General features: G+C 45.5%; 1 protein-coding gene across 5 annotated transcripts in view; it reads left to right on the top strand.

The window, feature by feature from the left end:
- Nucleotides 1–16: 16 nt before the first annotated feature.
- DCUN1D3 (defective in cullin neddylation 1 domain containing 3) overlaps nt 17–25,955 on the top strand; it is a 34,721-nt gene continuing 8,782 nt past the window's right edge. The window contains exons 1-3 of one of the 5 annotated variants that reach the window (XM_058157154.1): nt 90–108; nt 508–569; nt 8,055–8,157. The gene's annotated coding sequence lies outside the window, so the exon portion shown is untranslated. Of the gene's footprint in view, nt 109–323; nt 415–507; nt 570–8,054; nt 8,158–15,288; nt 15,454–23,822; nt 23,847–25,955 lie in introns of those variants that run through there. The other 4 variants (XM_058157151.1, XM_058157153.1, XM_058157156.1 and 1 more) reach the window with 4 other exon arrangements.

The raw sequence follows: 25,955 nt of genomic DNA, 5'->3' as shown, positions 1-25,955 counted from the left end.
TCCCTCCCCTTTCTGCGAGGAGGCCCCACCCCCCGGAAGTGATGCAGGAGGCTGAGCCCGAGTGGGCGCTCTGGTCGCTGAGGAGAGCTGCTGGTGGCGGAGAGGAGGGTAAGCGAAAATTGGACCCTCTCTCTTCCCGTCCGGGTCGGGGTTGGGGCAACCGAACGCCCCGTTCGCCACTATTCCCCACCCCCACCCCTCCCTCCCTCCTTCCCCTCAGCAACGGCCACCCCACCTTTCTGGGAAGAGTGTGGGGGGGGGGCTTTCCTTTGGGGCGCCCCCAGCTGGAAGGAAGGAGAGAGGAGGAGGGGGGGTCTTTTGGGGAAGAGGGGGGGGGAAGGTTCCTTCTGAGGGAGAGACCTTGGGGACCCCTCCCCTCAAGGACGAGTACATGGAGGGGACCCTCACCCAACGGTGAGTATCCTCCCCTCCCCCCCACACGACCCAGGAATGGGGAGGTGGGGGGGCGTCTCCTCCCCTTCCTTACAACGGCCTCCCTTTTTGCAGACCGTCGTGATCGTCCTCGTGCCTTGTTATGGCTTTGTCGTTGCCTGGAAAGGATCGCTGAGGTGAGTTCGGTTGGCGGCGGGGGGGGGGCGGGGGAGGGGCCGGTCCTTCCCCATTGGGAGGGAGGGAGGGAGGGAGGGGGGGGAGAGAGAGAGGAGAGACCCTCTTGCGATCATGTCGCCCTTTGCTCTGTGGTTGTTTCCCTCCCTCACCCCCACCCCACCCTCTGGGAGAGAGGTAAAGTGCCCAGGCCGAGGCTTTAGTTGGCTTTAGGCCAGCGCTGGACTTTCTATCTAGGGCCATCCTGGGAACGGTTCCAGCCCATCATCATCATCATCATAATAATACCAAGCAGAGCCGGCCCTTCCTTCGTTCGGCGGGGCTTAAAACCTGGTGATGGGATTCTGCCTTTTTCTGCATTAATCCATCCAGTGTCCAGATGGCTCTAATTTTTAACACTGGGTGTTAAAAATGTGTCTATCTTATATCTATATATCATCTCTCTCCCTCTCTGTCTCTCTCTTTATCTGTCATCTGCCTATATCTGTATTTCTATCTATTTCTTCTTGCTCTTCCTCTCTATATCATCTATCTGTCTAATCTATTGCCTATCTACCATCTGCTATCTATCTATCTATCTATCTATCTATCTATCTATCTATCTATCTATCTATCATCTATCTATCTATCTATCTATCTATCTATCTATCTATCTATCTATCTATCTATCTATCTATCTATCCTTCCTATTTTATCTCTGTCTCTGTACATATCTATTTCAGTCCCTATCTATCTATCTATCTATCTATCTATCTATCTATCTATCTATCTATCTATCTATCTATCATCTATCATCTATATCATCTACCTTATTATCTCTGTATGTCTCTGTGTATATATCTATCTTAGTCTATCTTAATCTGTCTATATCTCTGTCATCTATCTGTCATCTATCTATCAACTGTCATCTACCTACCTACCTACCTACCTACCTACCTACCTACCTACCTACCTATCTATCTATCTATCTATCTATCTATCTATCTATCTATCTATCTATCTATCTATCTATATACATGTGTTCTACTTACCTATCTACCTGCATCTATCTATGTCTGTCTGTCCATCTTTCCTATCTATCTAATCTAATATGTGTGTTCTACCTACCCATCTTCATCTCTCTCTCTCTCTCTCTCTCTCTCTCTCTCTCTCTCTTTCTCTCTCTCTCCTTTAGCATGTTGTGCAAATGGAATTGGGCAGTTATAAATGGGTTGTGTGTGTGTATTTATTAGCCCGGCTTCAAGGTTTGGGAGTGGGAGGGACTGGAAGTGAAGGGGGCATCAGTGGGATAAGAATCATCTCATTGTCGCAAAGATATTGCATCCTGGCGAGACTTGAGCTGACTGTGCTTGTCTTCCTTGGAAGGGCGGGGACTGGTTAACCTGGTCGCTCCTCAGAGACTTTGAGGATTGCTGAGTCCTCCGGGGAACTAGATAGGGATCCTGACAACATCTTGGTTTCGTTGTGGCACTTTTGAACTGAGAAGAGTTGTTGAGGCTTTCACTCTGGAGAGCTGTTTCTGGTGAGGCCAGATTGAAAGCAAATGAATTGACGGATGACTTAAGGTACAGAAGTATGAATTTTGCAACACATCTGACTGGGCACAGATCAAGGTCCACTTATGTGTAGCTCTGATGCCAGCAATGAGAATTTATTTCTCCATCGTTGTATCTTAAGTGAACTGCTCAGCAGAGCTTTCTCAACTGCTGGAGACTCTACTTGGAGATAAATTTGAGGCAGAACTGACTAAATTACTGAGTAATAGGTTTGCGAAGACCTTTCCTTACAAAATTCCTTGTATGTGCTTCAAATTAGACAGCAAAATTTTTGAAGAGCTTGTTGAATTATGGAGGTGCCACCTGGTCAGAGTTTATGAGAACCCTTAATTATATTCTTATGGCCTCAGGAAGAAGGTGATACTTGTCCAGTTCTGCTGATGGCTTTTTTAGATTTTGTCCTTAGTTGCTCTAATGGGATGGCTCTAAGGAAGGGCCAGTACCTATTTTTATGAGGAGTTTCTGCACATCATCTTGGAACAGGTGGTAATGTAGAATTTTTTTTTGGAAGAGGGCTTTCCTGGATCTTGAAATTTCGGGTAATTATCACTAAGTTGCAAGTTTTGGTTGTTCGTACTAGATAAGAGGGTGGCCTTTGAACTGCTGGGGATTTCTTAGAAATAAATTTGACTTGAAATAAATTAATTATTTGGATCTCCTGGCCTGGATGTAACGGTATAAAAACCCTAGTTATTCTGAGTAGTGGCTTCGCCAGGGGAAAAGGTGGGGTGATTCCTTGATGGTATTTACCACCATTGATCATGGGAGATTGCTGGAGCTTAATGAGCTAATTATTTTTAAAGTTCTGTGTTACAGTAGCTTCAATTCATTAGGGAATTGTGGTGGAAAATTTCTGCTTGGCTTCATGATCACGTTGTTAAAAAAAACCCCACTAGTGGTGTTGTTTTTGCCTTATTCTTCTGTCTCCATGCTGGAAACTGTATAACACCAGCCATTAAAACAGCGATTCCCCAACCTTTTGGTACCAGGAACCGGTTTCGTGGAAGACAATTTTTCCACGGACTGGGGTGGGAGGCGGGGGGTAAGAGGAGGAACTCATAACCTAGATCCTGTGCATACACAGTTTTGTTTGCACACCACTCACCTCCAGCTGTGCAGCCTGGACACAAACCGGTCCATGGACCAGAGGTTAGGAACTCCTGCATTAAACTACTAGACTAGGGGTCTCCAAACTTGAGAACTTTAAGCCTCATGGACTCCCCAGAATTCCCCAGCCAACATGGAGAGCGTGGTTCATAAGTGGCACCCACCTCTACAATCCTGGGATGTGAAGATCCATCTTCCAACCATGGGACCACCAGAGACTTCTGAGCTTCCTGGATCCATAATTCATCCTATAGGACGGAAATCATAGACAGGGATCTTTGTAGGTCCAGCTCCTTGGCCCAAGCCGAGGAAGCCATCTTGGTATCTTTCAAACCAGACATGGCTGGCTGAGGAATTCTGGGAGTTTTATAATTTTTTTTATGTATGATGTGCAATGAAGATGGCATTTAATTTTGTTGTACAAGGTGGAATGACAATAAAGTAAACTAAAAACTACTATTCATAGGGAAATGGAAGGGACATTGGGCTTCTTAAATCCTCCTATTTAAATGGCAGAGCCACCATTGTTGATGATGATGATGATGATGTTGTCTATTCAGTCGCATCCGATTCTTGGCAATTTTATGGGCCAGGTCTTTCCACATCTTCTGGATCTTGCACTATTTCTTTGAGTTGTTCTCTGATCTGGCTGGTGTCCTTTAAAAGTGTATTTTTTTTTTATAGTTGAGATCTGTCCCTCTCTTATGAACATATTGGAATGGTGAGGTTGATGTTTTTCCTTCTCGTTCCCTATGCAAGCATTTGTGAATATTGTACTCTGAGTCAACAAACAGAAAACTAGGAAATCATAGTTTTGGTTCTGGAAGAGAGACTACTAAGATTCCCCTCCTTCCCCCCCCCTCCCCGGTTTCCCCTCTACTGGTCAAACCCCAGTTTCCTTCCCCTGTCTTTCGAAAGCCAATTTAAGAGCTGCCAGAAGAGCTTCCATATCCAAAGGCAGCATACCAGCATAGACTGTGGTTCTGCAGTTTATTACGAGGAGCAGATGCTGTGAATCAGATAAAATTTTAATTTAGGGCTGTTGCTCTTGTGGCCTTGAGGATCGCTCCATTCAGGGAGGAGAAGGGTGACCTTCCAGATGTTTGCAAGGCCATCTGTTTTGCCCTGGACCATTTCAAATGGGGCTTTGGGATGTTAGGAGTTCAGCAGGATCTCGGAACTCGGTTTCCCCAGGCCTGGCAGCTGCTCTGCTCATGTTTTAAGCATTGTTGTGGCTACGATGGGGGAAAAAAATATGGGGAATTCCCTCTTGTGCGCTTCTGGGTGAAGAGCACAATCTATCATTACAGGTAGTCCTCGACTTACAATTATTATTGCGCCCACATTTTTTTGTTGCTAAGCAAGACAGTTATTAAGTAAGTGTTACCACATTTTGCGACCTTCCTTGCAACCGTCGTTAAGGGAATCACTGCAGTTGATAAGTTAGTCACCCGGTTGTTAAGTGAATCTGGCTTCCCCGTGGACTTTGCTCATTGGAAGGCCACAAAACGGGGATCACATGACACCCCCCCCCCGGGAACACTGGCACCGTCATAAATATGAACCGGTTGCCAAGCGTCCCGAATTTTGATCAGCTGACTACAGGGTTGCTGTAACAGCCGTGGGAAAACGGCCATATGTCACTTTTTTCAGTGCTGTTATAACTTTGAATCAGTCACTAAACGAACTGTTGTGAGTCAAAGACGGCCTGTATAGAGCCTGCAGCCTTCGGATCAATTCATAGGAAAAGTGGAGAAAATCTGTGGCTCCCCTCCCACACCGAATTTTCAGGGTAGAAACATGCAAATCAAATGCAACATTCCAATGTAGCTTGCTTTTCCAGTCATTATTTATTTTCTCTTCCTATCTGAAGGGTGTGGAAGCTGCATTTAAAAAAAACAAACACACAACACCCTGCCCCCAAGAGGCCCTAGTGTTCATGTGAGTAATGAGTTCAGAGGTGTTTTTGTGCAGTGATTGTTCTGTTTTGTGCAGTGACTGCTCGCTTTCTATACAACACAATCGTTTGCGAAATCCTGGCTTTTTTAGTTCGAAAGTCGGGGCCAGGCAGAGCCCAGTGGTCTGTCCCAGAACGTTCTATGTTTAAATGTCCAATTTCCAGCCGTCAGTCGTCAGCAGTTGAGGTTAAAACATGCTTGGGATAAAACACACGTCCATCATCCGAAAGTAAAAAAAAATACTAAATCTCAAAAGGTCAGGCTCGATGCATCACCAGGTCTTTCAAAATAGTTTCAAAATATTATTCAACTCAATTTCCATTTGTTCTTTTTAAGCCACAAAACCTATTAGAACCATACTTAAGAATTTCCTTCTTTTTTAAAAAAGGGAGACCATGAAGTTATCAAAAATACCCACTCCTTGGGAGGGGAAAAAAAATGACGGGAATATTAGCTGAAAAACGATTTTGCAACGTTCTAAAAACAATCTTCTAAATTATTGGTGCAAGTTAATTTTTGGTGGCAGAGAGAAGTTTTCCTTTAATGTGAAACGGGCAACAACAATTGCAGCAAGCACTGGTTAAGAAATATTAATGGAAAGATATTTTCTCCTGCAGCTAGCATTGTGAAAAAAAATATATTTGCACTCTTTGGGTAGTTTTTCTGAAACAATGGATGCTCTTGTCTTTTCCAGTATGGCTCTGGATTCCAGTGGATGGCTGTCCCTTAAATTCTTTAAATACACTTGAGAAACACAGATTTCCTCTGAATCCTGGAAGCTTTCTGTTCTTAGTTGCCTTGATCCTTTAAAACAGCAGTCACCAACCAGTGTTCCGCGAGAAAATTTTGGTGGTCCGCAGAAAAATTATTTGCATTTTTTATATTGCACTAAATCAGGGGTCCTCCAACTACGGCCCATGGGCTGGATACGTGCAATGAACGTTTGTGTTGCTCCAGAGAGTCTCCCCCTTTGGGGTCTTTTTGTGTGGGTCCGAGGGGGGCAGAAATTCTGACTTGGGGTCTGCTTCAGCCTCCTGGTGTGGGATTTTGGCGAAGGCTGGAGGGAAGCGCCGCTGGTGGCGAAGAACAAGAGGGCCCTGTTCTAATGGGACTGCATCATGGCCTGGAACTGGCTGACCATCTCAGCCCGCTGAGCCTCCAGGTGCCGGTACCTGGCCTTGCACTCCCGCAGGTCTTCCCTCTGTTTGGAAAGCCTATGCTCCTAGTCCTTAGTGAGGTGCTTCTGCTGAGCCTCCTTCTGGGTCAGATCCAATTTGAACTGAGCCAGCTGTTTTGCCAACTCTTTCTCATTTTTATATTGATATATTGACCATCAATTGTGTTGTAAATGTTGTACCTTGATGAACGTATCTTTTCTTTTATGTACACTGAGAGCATCTGCACCAAGACAAATTCCTTCTGTGTCCAATCACACTTGGCCAATAAAAATTCTATTCTATTCTATTCTATTCATGGTGGCTGCTTAGCTCTAATAACTGCTTCCTTTTGGGACACTTAAGGAGCCTGGGCGGACAGGCAAGGAGGGGCTGGGAGGGGAGGGGCGAGTAGAGACCAGTGAGGCGCCCCTCAATTTGGGTGACATCGAGTTTACCACACCCACCCAATCAGATGACCACCTAGCCAGGCCCACCCAGCCAGTCATTAGGCAGATCATATTAGTGATTCATGGGATTTAAAATTATGAATTTAGTGGTCCCTGAGGTCTGAAAGGTTGGGGACCCCTGCTTTAAAAAGTCAGGCAGCTCCATCTGTCAGGAAGTACAGGGAGTCCTCCAGGTGCAACCACAATCGAGCCCAAGATTTACGTCGCTAAGTGAAACATTCGTTAAGTGAGTTTGCCCCCTTGCCACAGCTGGTTCCATTGCATTTCTTCAGTTAGTGACCCGGTTGTTAAGTGAATCTGGCTTCCCCATGGACTTTGCTTGTCAGAAGGTCGCAAAAGGGGATCCCGTGACACACACACACACACACACCCCCGGGACACTGCAGCCGTCATAAAGACGAGTCGGTTGCCAAGTGTCCAAATTTTGATCATATGACCACGGTGCAATGGTCATAAGTGTGGAGAATGGTCCTGAGTGGCTTTTTTTCAGTGCTGTTGTAACTTTGAATGGTCACTGAACAAACGGTTTGTAAGTTGAGGATTGCCTGTAATACCTTTGTATATTACAGTTGGCAATTCTGGATTGTTTTTTCCCATTTCATCCTGGGCACCTGCAGTGATAGGTGGGACTCTTAGTTGTTTCATGTGTCCAGGAAGGGGCAAGGGTAAATGCAGATGTTCCTCAACCTTCAAGGCTGTGGAACGTGGATGTAATTTCCAAAATGTGTGAGTAATTTGCAGAGGTCTTGAGCGTGAACTGATGAGACCATTATACTCCTGCAATTTTTATGGATCAGAACAGCTAGCCCCATATGTCAAAAAACCTATTCCCCTTCCTCCAAAGTCATAGGATCAGGTCTAAAATTGTAGGAGCCATGAAGCTTTCACCAACCACCTTTGGCTTTTTCTACACTAAACCTTGAGTTTTGTAGCCAAAGTACTAACCAGGCAAATGTCGTTTTGATGACTTACGTAGAGGATTTTGTAACATTGTTGGGTCTGTTTCTTACCTTGAGAATGTAGTTCTAGAGGGCTAATAACTCCTGGGACAGTGTTTTCTCAACCATGGCTACTTGAACATTTACTTGGGCTTCCCACTCCCAGAATTCCTCATCCAGCATGCCGAATTCTGGGAGTTGAAGTCCACCCATCTTCAAGCAGCCAAGATTGAGAAACACTGACCTGGAACTCGGCCCTGCATTGCTTCTTCTCTGTTTTCTTCCATGATTGACTTCCGTGCAGCCAAGAAACCTGCCGTAGTTCCCCTAGAGCAGTGATGGGAGTGCTCATCAGGGCTGCGACCAGGAGGAGGAGCTGCCCAGGGAGCATGCGCGCACTGGATAAGGTACTTCCGGTTTCTGGCGCGCGAGCAAGTCTTCCGGTTACTACCACACATGCGCACATGCTGATCAGCTGGCTAGTGTGCATGCTCATGCTGGAAAATGAAAGACCAGCTCTTCTGGTTTCCAGCACTGCTGTATGCACAAAGGCCAGCTGATCATCGCGTTGCACATGCATGCCAGAAACCCGGAAGAGGAACGGGCGACGCCACATACCACTTCAGGCATGTGTGCCTGTGTGCCTCTATACACTCTTGAGGTTGTGGATTTGTTTTTGATTCCGCCTCACCTTTAATATAGGGACGCGGTGGCTCAGGGGCTAGGACGTTGAGCTTGTCGATTGAAAGGTCGGCAGCTCAGCAGTTCGAATCCCTAGTGCTGCCGTGTAACGGGGTGAGCTCCTGTTACTTGTCCCAGCTTCTGCCAACCTAGCAGTTTCAAAAGCACGTAAAAATGCAAGTAGAAAAAATAGGGACCACCTTTGGTGGGAAGGTAACAGCGTTCCGTGCGCCTTTGGCATTGAGTCATGCCGGCCACATGACCACGGAGACGTCTTCGGACAGCGCTGGCTCTTCGGCTTTGAAACGGAGATGAGCACTGCCCCCTAGAGTCAGGAACGACTAGCACATATGTGCGAGGGGAACCTTTACCTTTACCTTTACACCTTTAATGTCCTCCCTGCACCTCAATAAGACAGATCCCCTGCCTTCAATCGAGAAATTGCGCAAAGGATTACAAGACAAAAGGCAAAGTGACAGCCAGGCTGAAGCAGATTTTCAAAAAGTAACATCATCAGTGCTAGAAGGGAGAGGATTTTGCAAGGGGGGAGGGGAAGGAGGAGGAGGAGGAGGACTATGGAGTCCTTGGTGCTCTCTGAGCTTGGTGATTTTCTTGCAGGTATTTTGTTACCCAAACTAGGTGACATCATCCAGGGAAGAGGGGGGGAAAAGGCTGCATGCCACTCTTCCACTCTTTATGCCGGTCTTCTGATGACTTCCTAAGATTTGGACTACAGCTCCTGCCCCTCTTCAGTCCATTAGGCAAGCAGGTCATGTTAGGCCAGTGTTTATGCAATTGGAGTGTCTCCATGTTTGGCATTTTGATTGAATAACGAAACCCGGCTTGGGAAGGTCCCATCTTGTCGTTGCTCCTCCTCCCATCTCTTCCCTCCCCATGAAACCACCTTTTAAAGAAAAGAGGCAAGCTAGGGATCTAAAAAGGAGACCTTCTGATTTCTCCTCCCTGCAGGTAGAGATTTTTTTAAAATTTATTTATCCTGGGCGCACGCTGTGGCAGGCTTATGTTGTTATCCTCTTAAGACTCTTGATCAAGGTGCTAGATGATTTTTTTTTCTTTAAAAAGTGACCAGCTGGAAGCACCCTTATGAGAGAATATGAATTATTGCATTCTAGAGAAAACTTGCACAAATATTCCAAATAACAGAATTGGAAGGGACCTTCTAGTCCAACCCCCTGCTCCGGCAGAAAACCCTATACCATTTCAGACAAATGTGTTGTGACCTAGGCTCACTTAGGCATAAAAGACACACTTAGTCTTAAACAACCCTATTTTATTAGAGCAGCTGGGAATTATTTCATTCCCAGCTTAGTCCAAATTAATTCCAATACAAGTCCTGCAGAAAAAGTCCTTCGGCCTTATCACGAACCTTTATCTGCTTTGGCACCCTGCCAAAGGCTTTTCTTGGCAAAGCCCCACAAAGTTCAGAAACAAGAGACGCCGACTAAAAACAGATGTAGCAACATTGTTTTCCTACAAAGAGCCCAAGAGCCGCTGCTGCTCTTTTAAACCTTATGGGAGGGACCAGTCATCTCCTAGCCTTACTCCCGAGTCGTCCTTTTTGCTTTAGCTGCTCTTGCCTTATGGCAGCTCTTCGCATGTGTGTACTAGGAACAGTACACTCCTGTTCCTCCTGTTCCTCTCTGCTGTCCGCCTCTGGAGGCTCTGGAGTCTGCGCATTGTTCCCGTGCATCTCTCCCTGGCCCCATCTCTGCCTCCGACGCAGAACCCTTGTCTGGGCCATCTCCAGAGTCCAGGACTGGCCCACTGTCCTCCCCAGCCTCCTCACTGTCCGATTCCGCTGCCAGTTCTGCAGGCTGGCGGTGGACCACAACAAAATGATTGTCCAGTGTCTTCTTAAAAGCCTCCAGTAATGGAGCACCCACAACTTCTGAAGGCAACCTGTTCTACTGGTTAATTGTTCTCCCTGTCATGAAATTTCTCCTTAGTTCTAGGTTTCTTCTCTCCTTGATGAGTTTCCATCCATCGCTCCTTGTCCTGCCCTCTGGTGCTTTGGAAAACAGCCCGACTCTCTCTTCTTTGTGGCAACCCATTCTGATATTGCTATGTTGAGATGTGGAGCAAGGAGAACTGAGGATGGAAAGCTTAATTAAGATTAAATGGAATTAATGGGTACCAACTTCTGGATAGACGTATATAAGCAGTTCATTGAGTTAATAAAATTAGGAAGAAAAAGTAGATATGTGGGCTCTTTTGCAACATTATACAACACAGATAAGGGCCAAACACTTGAGATTACAATGCTATTGCTTTGTCTGGCTATATTTCGATGAATCAAACCTAGCACGCAGGGATCACCCATTGTTTTTAAGTCTTAATCTATAGTTTACAAACCTCTTGTCTGGATTGATGCAGCAAGCTAAGCGAAAGCCGAGTGAATCCCATTATGGGGCTGCAGCCCAGAAACCAAGAGGAGAGTTTTTAACAGCATTGTGCTGCTGAGAGGTGTGCCTGATGCTTCCTTAAGCATTTTTGGAAGAGGCAAGTCTTCCAAAGCCAGCTGAAACCACAACAGGCAAATCAGCGTAGCTTTTGGGAAAAAACTGCTCCTTTGAAAGGTGCAAAACTACCTATAACTCTGCTCTTCTTTGGAACGGAATAGAATTCTTTATTTAGCCAAGTGTGATTGGACACATGCACGCAAGGTATTTGTCCCCGGTGCATAAGCTCGCAGTGGACATACAAGCAACAAGTGATCATCATAATCGTAAATCGCCTTAAATCCTAGATTACAACACTCATAGTCCTAGGATACTAAAACATATATCATAATAGAATACTAAAAACATAAATCATGAGATATAACAACAAAGTTATAGTCATAAGAAGCTAAGGACAAAGCTACAGGGGTGGGGCTGCTGGGGGTTCGCAGGGATTTGGGAGAAACTCTAGCTAACATTCTGTGCAATTCGGAGAACCCCCAAATGCCACTCCTGGCTGGCCCCACACATCCAGCCCCTCCCCTCCCAGGAGTCCCCACACGGCCCATTTTGGATGCAGGTAAGTATAGGGTGCGCACGGAGGCTCAGGGAGGGCAAAAAACGGGCCTACCGGAAGTTCAGGAAGGCCGGAAATGGGTCTGTTTCTGGCCTCCAGAGCGCCTCCAGAGCCTGGAGAGTCTGTTTTCGCCCTCCCGGAGGCTCGAGGAAAGCCTCCAGAGCCCAGGGAGGGCAAAAACGCCCCCCTCCCCACCCTGGTGCAGGCCAACTAGGCCCCACCCACCCAGCAGCCAGGTAGAGAACCCCTTGCTAAAAGTTTTGAAGCCCACCCCTGCATAGATAGTAGGACAGGTGAGACGGAAAATACATAATACAGCCCTACTAGGTGGTTTGACATAAACCGTGTTGTGGGAATTAGAGTGATACAGTATGTTGGGGGGTGGGGGCTTATAATGTTGTTTTAGAGAAGGGCCTTGGCTTCTCTGCATTTTCCATTTCGACATGGGCTCCAGTAATAATTTCTTTTTAAAAAAAAACAAAACAAAACAGGACACTGAGCAGGCTTTCAAGTATGCAGCGGTAAACAATCTTATTATGACATTTAGTCTTGGCTCTGGATTTGGAGAACATTCGCGTTTAAACTTGGCTTATTGCTTTCCCTCTCGTGTTCCAGGACAAGTGTTGTAGATTTTCTGGAGAATGTGAACTGGAAAATTTCCCAGATTATTTTGGGCATTTTTTTTTTTTTTTGGTTTAACATCGTGTATCTTGAAGAAAAAAAAAACCCCAATCAGTCATAGTTAAGGACTGGGGCTGAATAAACACAAATTTTTAAAGTTGAACCTTAGAATGCTTGTGATTGGTGTAGTGATTCTTCATTTAAGACAGGAGTGTATCGTTCTCTGACATGGTTAAAATACAGGTGATTCTTGACTTAAAAGCAGTTCATTTAGTTACGCTTACGACCATTGTAGCATCCCCACGGGGACAGGTGTTCAAAATTGAGAACCACTGACTCATATTTACGACGGTGTCCCGGGGTCACGTGATCCCCTTTAGCGACCTTCTGAGAAGCAAAGACAATGAGGTAGCCGGATTTGTTTAACAACGGCAAGGATTCACTTAACAAATGTGGCAGGAAAAGTCAAAACGCAGCAAAATTCAAAGAGAAATTGTGGGCTCCATTGTGGGCGTAAGTCGAGAGCTACCTGTATTATATCTCCATCCAATTTTACAGTTGTTACTGGCAGGAAATATTTGGAGCATTCCCTCCTGGAAAACCTTTTGTGGAAAATGTTCCCACCTTGTGTCCATCGATGACAGCAGCCCAGAGTCTATGATCTTTTGGGGGCCAGCCTTCTAAAGCAAACAATAAAAGCTGATTATTTTTTTCCCCTGGGGTTTTCTTGTTTTTGTAGACCTGCTGATAACAGATTGCCCCTTGCTTTTTTTGCTGGAGGATTTTCCAGGGAATATATTGTTCGGATCTGAAACAGGAAGCATTGGTGGCGAACATATGGCACCACATGCCAGAGGTGGCGCGCAGAGTCCTCTCTTTGGGCATGTGAGCTGTTGCCCCAGCTCAGTTCAACTGCGCTGCACAGGCGCCTCCCGTCAGCCAGCTGGTCTTTGGGTCTCTGCTGCACATGCGCGGATGCGGGGGGCATGCATGGATGTGGGGGGGGGGCAGGATGTATGCGGGGGGCCGTGTGTGCATTGCATTTTGGGGGGGTTGTGCGCGCGCTTTGGGCACTTGGTCCGGAAAAGGTTAGCCATCCCTGGGATAGAGGCTAGAACTGAGTAAATTTTCTGACTGTGCAAGTAGTCCTCGACTTACGACCGCAATCGGGCCCCCAAATTTCTGTTGCTAAGCCAGGCACTTGTTTTTTTGTTTTTTGTTTTTTTCATAAAAAAGTTTTATTTTTACAATCATGGCAAACAACTCATCCAATGTACAGTTATATACAATTAGTCGGGCTTGCCCAGTCACCACCCCCCTTTTTAACACTCTTCCCTCTTCTACCTTCTTTTACTTTCCTAACCTTCCTCTCCTTCTCTTATCTACATCCTCTCCTCCCTCCACCCTACACCTTCCTTCTCCCTCTTCTACCCCTCTTCCTTCCTCTTCTCCTCTTTCCTACCTCCTACTCTCTCTTTTCTCCCTCCCCACCGTTCTAAAATGGTAACTGGGCAGACCCGACCCTACATTAATTATATTTATACATCTTCAATAATCCCTGTACATTAACCATCACTCCATCTCTAGCCTCAACCCCCCAATTCCCCTCCCCCTTACCCCCCACCCCCCACCCCGACTTCCCAGAACAAAATGCAGGGTATCAAAACTAACAATCATAATCTAAAATAATTCCTAAATTATAATCTCTAGTCACTCTACACTTAATCACACTCTCAATTCCCCTCTCCTTCAGAAATATATCTACTACAAAATATTTCCTAAATTTACTCATATGCTATTCGATATTTTTTTATCTGATACTTATTTTGAATATAATCAATCCACATTTTCCATTCTAAAATATATTTTTCTTGTGTATAGTCTTTCAAGTAAGCAGAGATTTTTGCCATTTCTGCCAGATTCGATACTTTAAGTGTCCATTCTTCAATTGTAGGTAATTCTTCTTTCTTCCAATATTGAGCAATCAAAAGTCTTGCGGCTGTTATTAAGTTCAAAATCAATTTAGTCTCTATAGCTGTACAATCCATAATTATTCCTAGTAGAAAGAACTGCGGAGTAAACTTAATCTTCTTTTTCAAAATATTCTGCATGATCCACCATACTTTAATCCAAAATGCTCTAACTTTTTTACAAGTCCACCATATATGGTAATAAGTGGCATCTTCACAATCGCATCTCCAACATTTAGCCTGTACATTAGGCACTTGTTAAGTCAGCTGTGCCCCATTTGACAGCCTTTTTGGCCGCAGCTGTTAAGCCAATTGCTGCAGTCGTTAACTGAATCGTGTGGTCATTAAGCGAATCCAGCTTGCCTCATTGATTTTGTTGGAAGCCAGCTGGGAAGCTCACAAATCGTGATCACATGACACACACACACACACCCCGGATAGTTCAACTGTCATAAACACATGCCGGTTTGCCAAATGTCCAAATGTTGATCACGTGGCCATGGGGATGCTGCAAGCATCAGGTGAGTCACTTTTTTCTGTGCCTTTTTTTCTAAATTCGAATGGTCACTTAAACGAATGGTTGCAAGTCAAGGACCACCTGTATCGTGCCTTCCTCTGTGCAGCCCGAAGAAAACGGGTTTGTCTTAGTTTCTCATTTCTACCATACAACAAAGAAGAGAGATTGGATGAAATGGGACAGATTGCAATGGCCTTCGCTGCGATTGACGTTATAGAAATAGGGAAGTTTCTGAATTCTCGTTGCATTTTTTTTTTTGTACTCTGTTCCTAAAAGCAGATCTCTGCAGAACTTGTGCAGGAAACCCCACACTGTACTTCTGCAGCGTTTGAATTGGGAAATTCTTGTCTTTCTGCCCTGAAAAATCTCAGCCTGGTTTTTTTTTTTTTTTTTAAAAAGGGCACTTCAGCCATCTAACACTCTGCAACCTGGCTAGCCAAATCTTCCACTCTTAACGATTAAAAAAAACAACTCTCAAACTTTATTGCTTTCGGATAACTATGTGACAATTATCATGCTTTTTCATTTCCACCTCTTAGAGGAGATGTTGTAATGGTATTTTTTCTCTCTTTTGAAAGGCTCCGATAGCAGCATTTCTTTGTGGCTATTGGGCTCCTTGCTGTGTCTTAATTAGGTGCCCTTGGTAGCTTATTTCTTCCCATGGTTAAAAACAATGGTAATTGCATAGTAACCCATATTGGTTTCTGTCTTCAGCGGGTAGAGAGAACGAGACAACCACAATTGGTCGTTTGCAACTGCACCCATCAATACAATTCTTTATTGGCCAAGTGTGATCGGACACACAAGGAATTCGTCTTTGGTGCAGATGCTCTCGGGTGTACATAAAAAGACAAGATACATTCGTCAAGAATCGTAAGGTACAACACTTAATGATAGTCATAGGGTACAAATAAGCAATCAGGAAACGATATCAGTATAAATCGTAAGGATACAAGCAACAAAGTTACAGTCATGCAGTCATAAGTGGGAGGAGATGGTTGGTGGGAAGATGAGAGGTTAATAGTAGTGCAGACTTAGTGAATAGTTTTGACAGTGTTGAGGGAATTATTTGTTTAGCAGAGTGATGGCCTTCGGGGAAAAAACTGTTCTTGTGTCTAGCTGTTCTGGTGTGCAGTGCTCTGTAGCGTCGTTTTGAGGGTAGGAGTTGAAACAATTTATGACCAGGTTGCGAGGGGTCTGTAAATATTTTCACGGCCCTCTTCTTGATTCGTGCAGTATACAGGTCCTCAATGGAAGGCAGGTTGGTAGCCATTGTTTTTTCTGCAGTTCTAATTATCCTCTAAAGTCTGTGTCTGTGTTGAAACTTGTTGGGTTTCAATTTCCAGGATGTTCTGGCACTGAGGTTAGAATACCTGTGAGATGTGACAGGCACTCTTGCGCGTGGTCTTGATGGCCACTAAAGGTCCCTTCCAACCCCATGAAGGCTGAAATGACGGGTGCCGTGTCCAGGGCTCATGTAATCCCCTTTCGTGACCTTCTGACGAGCAAAATCAATGGAGAAAGCCAGATTCCCTTAAGAACCATGTGCCTGCCTTAACAACTGCACCGATTCACTTAATGACTGCGGCAAGAAGAGTCGTAAAACGGGCCAGAGCTCACAGAACAATTGTTTCGCTTAACGACAGAAAGATGGTGCTGAATTGCGGTCAATCAGTCAATCAGTTTATTACAGTCTTTGACCAGAGACCGAATTGTGGACATAAGTCAAGGACTACTGGGTTTCTTCCTTGTATTCTCTCTTTCCTCCTTTTGTGTAAGGGACCTAACTGCTACGATGTGGGGAGACAGCTGTGTAAATCCACAAGACAAAACCATCTCGGGATTTCAATGTTCAGGGAGCAGAGCTTTTTACAAGCCAGAATGGAAGCCGGGGGAGGAAGGAGGAGACCCAGGCGTTAAGGAATAGCCGAAATCTGCAGAGCTGAGCTCTAATCTGTGGAAAGGCTGTCACATGAAAGGGAATTCTTGAGCGCCTGGAATATTGTGTCATAAAGAAGAAAACAAAACTGTAGCTGATCAAGGAAAAAAAACAATATAGACGGACTCGCCAAGGTCCAGATTTGCATTTCAAAAACTCTCTCGTGCGTTTGCTGATGTGACAGGAAGGGAGACGCGAGGAGGGTTTGGCTGCTGGGATCAGACATCAATCTGATAATCAAAGAATTAACGTCCTAGTCTTGGCTTTTGATGATTGAGAAGACGGCTTCCCCAATTTCTCAAACTCAGGTTATTTTCCCAGTCAAACCCTTCCTTCCTTCCTTCCTTCCTTCCTTCCTTCCTTCCTTCCTTCCTTCCTTCCTTCCTTCCTTCCTTCCTTCCTTCCTCTGTCTTTTCTTTCTTTCTTTCTTTCTTTCTTTCTTTCTTTCTTTCTTTCTTTCTTTCTTTCTCTGTCTCTCTCTCTCTCTCTTTCTTTTTTTCTTTGTTTCTGTCTGTGTTTCTTTGTCTGTCTGTCTGTCTGTCTCTCTCCCTCCTTCCCCCCCCCCACTCTCTAAATGTTGAAGCCACAGGGATTGTTTTCCCCATCTTTTGTCAGGAGTGACTTTCAAGATTTCTCACAAGGAGAGGATGTGGGTTTTAAAATCTGCCACTGAACTTCCAGGCTGAACCGTGGACACAGGTAATCCTCAACTTGCGACCGCAGTTGAGCCCAAAATTTATGTCGTTAAGTGAGCAATTTGTTAAGTGAGCTTTGCCCCTTTTCTCGCCACATTTGTTAAGTGAATCACTGCAGTCGTTAAATTAGTCACACGGTTGTTAAGTGAATCTGGCTTTCCCCCATGGACTTTGCTTGTCAGAAGGCTTGTGCAAAATAGGGGGATCACATGACCCCGGGACAGGAAGCATCATCTACAATCAAATGTACCTGGAGACGTCGGCTCCCAGGATTTCCCACTGTGACTCTGCTGGCTGTGGAATTCTTGGAACTGGAGTGTAGATATTTAAATTATTCAAATTAAGAAAGGCTTATTTTGTGAACCGTAAAATAATATCTCTCTCCTTCTGTGCCTTAATGTGGGTTCTATCACACACGGCATTTATGCAGCAGGAAACCTGCAGAGATGCTGAAAATGATCGCAGGCCTGGGCGGCAAAAGTCAACTTTTAACCAAACGATAGCTTAAAAATCCTCAGCTATGGAAGCCCATTGTCCTTTTTTTTTTTAGAGAGAGAGGAAGTAACTGTACAGTCAACTAATTTTACTACCGTATGAGGAACTTCCACCTGAGCTTCAACACAAGGAACTCTTCCTTCTCTTTATTTTCCTGTAATCCTTTGAAGCAAACCTCTTTGATTTCATTGCAAGCAGTTGCATGACATTCACTGGTGTGGCGTGAGTGGCGTTTTTCCTCCCTCCCTCTCTCTTTTTTTTAAAGCCAATGTTCCTCAGCATTGTAGACAAGATTGTGCTTTTTGCAGTGGGTGCCACCAAGCAGATGGTCCATCTGTTTTCTCCATCTGAGTCTCCGGCAATTGCTTAAGTTTTCTTGGTTTAGGCTAGGAAAAAAGGAGGAGTAAGCGAGGGGGTGTTAAGGAAGGCTTGACTGGGATTTGATTGCTTACTTTGCATATTACTGTTAATATGAGTTGTTGAGTGGTGAAGATGCACGCTTCCTACTGAGGATGGTTGAGGGTTCAATCCTAGGTAGCGCAGCTGTTTCTCTTAAGGTGCAGAGAAAAAAAATATCTGTGAACTTCATGTAGGTGTCAGGAAGGGCATCCAGACAGTAAATGCTCAAGCTCCATCCAGTTGTCCCAAATCTACAGGGTTGTTAAAAACAAAAATCCCTGTTGATGTGAGTGTTATTTATCTGATGTATAAAACATCCTCTCTTCAAAAGGGAGTAATTTCTCAAGCAGTCTGTAGAAATGAGTCACATTGAAGTTATTTTAATAACAAGCAGGGATGAAGAGCAAGAACACTGCATGATGTACGGCTTGGATGTTGCGACTGAAAGGTGGAGTTATATTAAATATAACATTTAATATATATGTATAAGTACAAATATACATATATGTACCAAAACAGACACAACAAAACATGCCCTTATTTTCTCTCGGGCTAGTGAACATTGGCCTGGAACTTCACTGTAAAAACTGACTCTTACAATTATCTAAAAGGTGAACCATGCTCAAAATTCAGTTGCTTGACAACTGACTCATATTTATGACATCGGCAGTGTCCCGGGGTCAACGGGATATCCGCTTTTGCCAAGCAAAGTCAACGAAGGAGCCAGATTCACTTAACAACCCCATGCCTAATTTAACAACTGCCGTGATTCACTTAACAAATGTGGCAAGAAAGGTTGCAAGGTTGCTGTTTTAAATGTGAATATTGTGGGTTTTTAATTTTTGGCTGTACACCGCCCTGAGTCCTTCGGGAGAAGGGCGGTATAAAAATCTAATAAAATAAATAAATTAATTAATAAAAATGGGCCCAACATTCACTTCACAAATGCCTCGCTTAGCAATCAAAATTTTGGGCTCCCTTTCGGTCATAAGTTGAGGGCTAGCTGTAATATCCATTAGCTTTCCTTAATTGCTCATCTTTATATATATATTTCGCTTACAGATTGTTACGCTTGCATTGCTTTTAATAAGGCGGTGGTAAGGCCCCTCCTCAAGAAGCCCTCCCTGGACCCGGCTGTTTTAGGTAATTATCGTCCGGTCTCCAACCTTCGCTTCGCGGCGAAGGTTGTTGAGAGTGTGGTGGCATGTCAGTTTCCCCGGCACCTGGAGGAAACTGTCTATCTAGACCCGTTCCAGTCCAGTTTCCAGCCTGGATACAGCACTGAGACGGCTTTGGTCGCGTTGGTGGATGATCTCTGGAGGGCCAGGGATAGGGGGTGTTCCTCCGCCCTGGTCCTATTAGACCTCTCAGCGGCTTTCGATACCATCGACCATGGTATCCTGCTGCGCCGGTTGGAGGGGTTGGGAGTGGGAGGCACCATTTATCGGTGGTTCTCCTCCTATCTCTCCGACCGGTCGCAGACGGTGTTGGCAGGGGGGCAGAGGTCGGCCCCGAGGCGCCTCACTTGTGGGGTTCCTCAGGGGTCGATTCTCTCGCCCCTCCTGTTCAACATCTACATGAAGCCGCTGGGTGAGATTATCAGTGGCTTCGGTGTGAGGTACCAGCTTTACGCTGATGATACTCAGCTGTACTTTTCCACACCGGGCCACCCCAACGAAGCTATCGAAGTGCTGTCCCGGTGCTTGGAGGCCGTACGGGTCTGGATGGGGAGAAACAGGCTCAAGCTCAATCCCTCCAAGACAGAGTGGCTGTGGATGCCGGCATCCCGGTACAGTCAGCTGAGTCTTCGGCTGACTGTCGGGGGTGAGTCACTGGCCCCGATGGAGAGGGTACGCAACTTGGGCGTCCTCCTGGATGAACGGCTGTCCTTGGAAGATCATTTGACAGCCGTCTCCAGGAGAGCTTTCTACCAGGTCCGCCTGGTCCGCCAGTTGCGCCCCTTTCTAGACCGGGATGCCCTATGCACGGTCACTCACGCCCTTGTGACGTCTCGTCTGGATTATTGCAATGCTCTCTGGGGCTCCCCTTGAAGGGCATCCGGAGGCTCCAGTTAGTCCAGAATGCGGCTGCGCGGGTGATAGAGGGAGCCCCTCGTGGCACCCATGTGACACCTCTCCTGCGCAGACTGCACTGGCTACCTGTGGCTTTCCGGGTGCGCTTCAAGGTGTTGGTAACCATCTTTAAAGCGCTCCATGGCATAGGGCCGGGTTACTTACGGGACCGCCTGCTGCTACCGAATACCTCTCACCGGCCCGTGCGCTCTCACAGAGAGGGACTCCTCAGGGTGCCGTCGGCTAGACAGTGTCGTCTGGCAACACTCAGGGGAAGGGCCTTCTCTGTGGGGGCTCCCACCCTCTGGAACGAGCTTCCCCCAGGACTTCGTCAGCTCCCGGACCTACGAACCTTCCGCCGCGAGCTCAAAACTTACTTATTCGTCTGCGCAGGGCTGGGCTAGGTTTTTAAAGGTTAATTTTAATTTTAAATGGGTTTTATATTTTGTTTTTAATTGGCTGGGCTGTATTTAATATGTTTTTTAATGACTATTTTACTTTTTGTATTGATATGTTTTTATTGGCCTGTTAACTGCCCTGAGTCCCTAGGGAGATAGGGCGGTATATAAATTTGAACAAATAAAATAAAATAAAATAAATAAAATAATAAGACTTCTTCTTCTTTTCTTTTTTTTGCTTTAGCATTTTCTACAAGCGCAGGCTCCTCCTTTTAAAAACAGGGGGTCCCCAACTTTTCTGGCGCCAGGGACCAAGTTTTGGAAGAAAAATTGACGGAGGGGGGTGGTTTCTCATGCAACCATGCAGCTGGGTACCGGTCCACAGCCCAGAGGTTGTGGAACCCTATTTTAAAAGATGAATACAGGGGGAGGAAAAGTATTCTATGTAGGATTAGGGTTAGTATTTATTAATGCCCTAGTGCAGTGGTAGTCAATCTGGTCCCTACCGCCCAGTAGTGGGCATTCTAGCTTTCAGGGTGGACGGTAGGGGTTTTGTCCGATACTGAAGCACTTTTCTTTCTTTCTTAATTTAATTGACTTTAAAAAATGTTCATAGCATTATTTAAAAACATTTTCATTAGGTTTTCATAAAATTCCCCGTGACAATTTAAATTTCTGAAAATATACTATTTGTATCACCCACGCATAAGTTTAGTTCACATTATGTAAGTGAAACTAAATGGCGCTATAGTGCGACCACAAACAAAAGAGCCTCGTCCCAGAATAGCTCGCGCATCTCCCCCTGAACCGGTGGGCAGTTAGAAAATTTTACTACTAACAGAGATACAAAAGTGGGCGGTAGGTATAAAAAGGTTGACTACCCCTGCCCTAGTGTAATAGTCCCTAGGGACGCGGTGGCTCAGTGGCTAAGACGCTGAGCTTGTCGATCGAAAGGTCGGCAGTTGAGCGGTTCGAATCCCTAGTGCCGTGTAACGGGGTGAACTCCCATTACTTGTCCCAGCTTCTGCCAACCCAGCAGTTCGAAAACAGGTAAAAAATGCAAGTAGAAAAAATAGGGACCATCTTTGGTGGGAAGGGAACAGCGTTCGGTGCGCCTTTGGCGTTGAGTCATGCCGGCCACATGACCACAGAGACGTCTTCGGACAGCGCTGGCTCTTTGGTTTTGAAAAGGAGATGAGCACTGCCCCCTAGAGTCAGGAATGACTAGCACATATGTGCGAGGGGAACCTTTACCTTTTTAGTGTTACTCATCATTACTAGGTGTGGTAATGAAAAAGCAATTAGACATGCGCCTCTGAGAGCAGGTGTGCAGTTTTTTGATTCCCTCACCAAGGGACACAAGTGTTGTTATTCTTAACAGTGTTTGTCCCCCATGGTGGCAACCTCAATTGTTTTTGCACTTGGTTAGTTCGTACAGTGAAGTTGTGAGGACATAACGCAACTAACCCGTTTTTCACAGTTACAACCATTCCAGCAACCCCATGGTCATGTGATCAAAATTCAGGTGGCTGGTTAACTGGTTCATAGTTACGACCGTTGCTGTGTCGCGATCCCCTTTTGCAACCTTCTGACCAGCAAAGTCAATGGGGAAACCAGATTCACTTAACCCCCCCAGGTCACTGTTTCACTTAACAACCGGGGGGCGGGGGGAGGGGGGGAAACTCACTTAACCAATATCTCACTCAGCAACAGAAATGTTGGGGCTCCATTGTGGCCCTACGTCGAGGACTACCTGTCATGCTGTTCAACGAATCAGCAATGTGAAAAAGATAAGGAAGATATGAAGGAGTGAACTCACAGCTGTTGGAGGTTTTTTTTTTTTCATGCTTTTCGCATATTTGTGGAAAGGAAATTTGTCAGAAAGTTAAGGACTTTACCAGCTTCTGCAGTTGGAATTCTACTTAGCTATTTGTGAAGCCAATGGCAGTGTTGGAAAAACTCACATCTGTTTCTCTCTCTTTCTCTTGTGAGGACTCAAGACGGTCTCTCCAGATGTTGTTTTTCCAATGACAAGTTTTCCACCTAGTAGGGATGAAATTGCATGTCCGATGGTGCTCTTTAAATAGTGACTTCTTGGCTAATCTTGTCTGGACTGGAAAAATTAACCAGGAAAGGGTTAGTACAGATAGACTATGCGACCACAATAGGACCAGAATTTCCATCTGCTAAGCAATTGGGTTGTTAAATGAGTCACACCTGATCTTACGACAACTTTGCCACTGCAGTCATTAAGTGAGTCGCTGAGTGATTAAGAGAATCCAGCATGCCCCATTGACTTGGCTTGTCAGAAGCCAGCGGCGAAGTTGCGTGAACCTGGGATACCGCAACCATCACAAACACAGTTGATGAACTGGCCCTGGGGATGCTCAAATGGTCATAAGTGCGAGGATTGGTCATCGGTTACTTTTTTCAGAACTGTTATAACTTTGGACAGCGACTAAACTAAGGTTGTAAGTCGAGGACGACCTGGGCTTATGACAACAATTGAGCCTCCAAATTTCTGTTGTTAAGCGAGACATTTGTTAAGTCAGCTTTGTCCCATTTTACGACCGCCACAGTTTTAAGTGAATCACGGCAGCTGTTAAATTAGTATTAGTAATCCAATTCAATTCAATTAGTAACCTGGTTGTTAAATGAATCTGGTCAGTAGGTCGCAAAAGGGGATCACGTGACCCGTGGACACGGCCACCGTCATAATTACGAGTCAGTTGCCAAGCGTCTGAAGTTTGATCACGTGACCACAGGGATGTTGCAACCGTCGTAAGTGTGAAAAACGGTCATAAGTCGCTTTTTCTTCATCTGTCTTCTTTATCTGAATAACAGTATACCGATGCAAGTAAAACAAAAATAAATCACAAATACGATGTTTGTAATTGTAAACATTCCAAAATTAAGCCTAACCCAGTTTATGCCCCGCAGTAGACACAGATGGCATCGGATTATGCCCTGCTCACCGGATGTTGCATTGGGTTTGAAGGGCAGGCAAGGAACAGTTGATTTTATGAGCTGTCCCTCGCCTTCCTGATTATTGAATTGAGCAATCTGTTGTGGTTAATCTTCTTTTCTTTTGTTTCCCCCCCCCCTTCCTTTGTGAATCTTGCACAAACATTCTACAAAAGGCTGCCTTTGGGATTTCAGAGCGGCTTTATCTAAAGGATTCTTGGTTTTCTCCAAAATAAGAAGAAGGGATGAAAGAGAGACGGGCCTGGGGTTCCTTGGAGAATCTCCTCCAGACAGGGGTGTCCAACCTAGGTAATTTTAAAGACTTGTGGACTGGGATAGGCTTCCAAAATTTTAGCAAGGGGTTCTCTGCCCAGTTGCTTAGTGGGCATAGCCATATTGGGCATGGCCTATCTGCCTCCTGCACCACAGTGGGAGGGGGGGTGTTTTTGGCCTCCCCAGGCTCTAGAGGTTTTCCTTGAGCCTCCGGGAGGGCAAAAATGACCTCCCCAGGCTCTGGAGGCCAGAAACAGGCCCATTTCCGGCCTTCCCGAACTTCCGGTAGGCCTGTTTTTTGCCCTCCTTGAGCCACCGCACGCGCCCTTTACTTACCTGCATCCAGAACGGGCTGCGTGGGGACTCCTGGGAGGGGCAGGACAGGGCCAGCCAGGAGTGGGATTTGGGAGTTCTCCGAATTGCACAGAATCTTAGCTAGAGGTTCTCCCGAACCCCTGCGAACCCCCAGCAGCCCACTCCTGCTTGTGGACGTCAGCTCCCAGAATTCCCCAGCCAGCATGGCTGGCTCTGGGGAATTCTGGGAGTTGAAGTTCACGGTTCTTCAAGTTGCCAAAGTTGGACATCCCTGCTCTCAAAGGTTTAGCCACCTTGCTTGGAAGATCCTAAAGGCCTGGGGGCTAAACCATACGAAGAATGGCTACAGGTTTGGGTTTGGCTAGCTAGTCTAAAGAAACGAAGAATTAGGGGTGACATGATAGCGGTATTTCAGTATTTGAGGGGCTGCCACAAAGAAGGGGGGGGGTTCGAATTTTTCTACGAAGCACCAGACGGCAAGACAAGAAACAATGGGTGGAAACTAATCAAAGAGAGAAGCGATCTGGGATTAAGGAGAAACTTCCGAACAGTGAGGACAATAACCAGTGGAACAGAAATTGCCTTCAGAAATTGTGGGTGCTTCATCATCGCTGGAGGTTTTCAAGAAGAGACTGGCCAAGAGTCACTTGTCTGAAATGTATACGTTCTCCTGCTTGAGCAGGGGGCTGGACTAGAAGACCTCCCCGGTCCCTCCCAGCTCCATTCTATTCTAAATATTTTCTGACTTAACGCACCCAAATATTGTAGCAGATTGCAGAAGAAGAATTCCTGTAAAGCTTTCGCTGTCAAAAATGAATGATCATCACGGGGGAAACCTCAAATAATTTCCTTAGACAGGGTTGGCTTGTTTTTATTTATTTTTAATTTTTTTTAATATTTTTTTTTTGCAAGTCTGGACTTGCCTGCCTTGCATGCTGAAGCTTTTCATGTGAAGAGTCATGAGTCACCGGGACTTGAACCTTCCCCAGCTGGCTTGCAGTTCCTCTTCCTCTTCCCCTCTCTCTTTCTAGGCAACAAATATTTTTTTTTCCAGGAGTGGCAGCTCTCGAACCAAAGGCTGCATCCCGCTCCCAAACCTCTTTTCATGATTATTGTGCTAGAGCTCAGGGAGTCCTCGACTTACAACAGTTCTCTTACTGACTGCTCGAAGTTTACAACGGCCCCGAAAAAAGTGACTTACGACCGTTTTTCACACTTAAGACCAGTGCAGCATCCCCCCCCCCATGGTCACGTGATCAAAATTCAGATGTTTGGCAACTGGCTCATATTTATGACGGTCGCAGTGTCCCCGTGTGTGTGTGTGTGTGTGTGTGTGTGTGTGTGTGTGTGAGAGTGTCACGTGATCCCCTTTTGTGACCTCATGACAAGCAAAGTCAATGGGGAAACCAGATTAACTTAATGACCCTGTCACTAATCTACCAACTGCTATGATTCAGTTAACAAACGTGACAAGAAAATTCGTAAAAACAGTGCAAAACTCACTTAACAAATTTTCTCACTTAACAGCATCGATTTTGGGCTCGATGGTGGTCATAAGACGAGGACTACCTGTACATATAATTTACACATAAGGACCCAGACTGTTGGGGGCAATATGCTGACTCTATAAACTGTTTACAGAGGGCTGTAAAGCAATGTGAAGTGGCATATAAGTCTAAGTGCTATTGCTATTGCTATAAAGGTAGAATACAATGGTGGGGAGGGGTGAATGACAAATGTACTGAGAATTTTGTTGTTATTAGTTGCGAAGTCGTGTCCAAACTGTCGTGACCCCATGGACAACGTTCCTCCAGGCCTTCCTGTCCTCTA

The sequence above is a fragment of the Ahaetulla prasina genome, chromosome 14, assembly GCF_028640845.1.
Source record: "Ahaetulla prasina isolate Xishuangbanna chromosome 14, ASM2864084v1, whole genome shotgun sequence".
NCBI lineage: Eukaryota > Metazoa > Chordata > Lepidosauria > Squamata > Colubridae > Ahaetulla > Ahaetulla prasina.
This window is presented reverse-complemented; position numbering and strand designations above follow the sequence as displayed.